This window comes from Capsicum annuum, unplaced genomic scaffold, assembly GCF_002878395.1.
Source record: "Capsicum annuum cultivar UCD-10X-F1 unplaced genomic scaffold, UCD10Xv1.1 ctg72139, whole genome shotgun sequence".
Taxonomy (NCBI): domain Eukaryota; kingdom Viridiplantae; phylum Streptophyta; class Magnoliopsida; order Solanales; family Solanaceae; genus Capsicum; species Capsicum annuum.
The window spans coordinates 136-1,838 of record NW_025882025.1 but is presented as its reverse complement, the minus strand read 5'-3'; the positions used below and the strand labels follow the sequence as shown (position 1 = coordinate 1,838).

The window sequence follows — 1,703 nt, the reverse complement described above, 5'->3', positions numbered from 1 at the left end:
CTGATGGAAGTGTTTATTCTTTTTTAAAAAGATATCTTTGTTCAGCAAAAACATTAATAGAACTGGAAAACGATGCAGAAGCCAAATCATTGTTAGTTGAACCTTCTGACAATCCATGTCTTTTCAACTCTGCTGTTCTTATTCGTCAATGTGCCAAAGGGGCCTCTTTTTTTCTCAAGTGTCATCAGTCTATATAATTTATGTTTTCTATCATTTTTGTTGATATTTGTTTTTTTAAAAGTTTGATCAGTTTTAGAATCTCTACTACACGACATTTTTTTGTTGTCCAAATATTTTTTATGAATGCTTGAAAAAACAAAGTAAAAGTTCATTACACATTCATATCAAGTGATAATTATATTTATGCGAGGCATGTGACTTTAAAAAAATATAAGACACACCCATTAACAGAGAAAAGTAAGTATTTCATGTTTTATATTATAAAGAAATCATGAATAAGAGTATTTATAATTTAATAAAGAAATTAAATAAGTTGTATTTACCACACAGTCAACTATAGACACGGACGTTCAAATGACTATCGCCGAAGAGATGAAACTGCAAAGTAGATATTTAAAGACATATATATTAAATTAGTTTTTAAATAATTATGCAAAATATTTTAAAGAAAAATTGAGCAGATCGCAAAATTTGGTATGACAACTAAAAAGAACATATGATAATGGTTTGTCAATACTCAATAGTATAAGGACCAAAGTTCACATTTTGCTAGTAATGATTAAAGGCCCATCTGTTTTCAACATATATACATATCTACCCCCAAACCCTAATATCTTACCCCTTCAAATCTACACTCCTAGTAGTTTAGCCTCCTCATGCCGCCTCATCGCCGTCGTTTATCTATTCCTCCAAAATTCTAAACTTCATCTTCATTTTTGCTTCAAAATTCAATGAAAATATCGATGTCAAAGAGATCGAAAATGCTTCAATATATTAATTTTTGTATGCGTGTTACCATCCAAGATGGACGTCAACTGATCGAAAAATTCATGGCGTTTGGCCAACGCATGAACTTCATTCCCAGAGAGCAAAATACACAATATAGATAAATTTTTCTAAACCACATGCTGAATTCAAATTAAAATTATCCATTCTATCAAAAAGTGCATATTAACTAAAAAAAATAGAAAATTATAGCATGTTGAAGGAATAAATAAATGTCCAGAAAAAATAAATGAACGAGAAGGTAGAGAAACTTACATATAGATATGTCAGAATTGAGAACTGGCGAGAGGAGATTATTGTGTAATATGAAGACACTTTTGCCTATTTATTTGAGTCATCTATTCTATCCTAGAAATGCCAATTCTAAAAGCTAGAGCCATTAATTTATTATTTTTCATTCTTAAAACATCATCTTGTGATGTCATTTAATGTCCATATGATGAAAACAATAGCCACATGGATAGATATTTGTGTGGTAAAATAATAATTCCTCCCTCCTACTCCCACTGTTTCATTTTAGTTGACCTTCTTTGTAAAAATATTTGTTTTGATTTAGTTATCCCTTTAATGAAGTCAAGAGAATTTTAATCTGTTCTTCCAATATTACCCTTATCAATAAATGATTAAAAAAATTGTATATACTCAAATTTATATTTTCAAAATATAACTAATAAGGCTAATTTGATAAAATGGACCCCTAAAAATATATTTTCTTAATGGGTGTGTCAAGTTCCTAG

The 1,703-nt window shown here is 29.2% G+C and overlaps 1 long non-coding RNA gene across 1 annotated transcript; it reads right to left on the bottom strand.

Moving 5' to 3' along the window:
* Positions 1-680: 680 nt before the first annotated feature.
* LOC124894250 lies at positions 681-1,455 on the bottom strand. Its single transcript, XR_007051097.1, has 2 exons — positions 1,222-1,455; positions 681-899 (listed from the first exon to the last, which is right to left on the bottom strand). It is a non-coding gene; the product is annotated as an uncharacterized LOC124894250 (long non-coding RNA).
* Between the last annotated feature and the right edge of the window lie 248 nt (positions 1,456-1,703).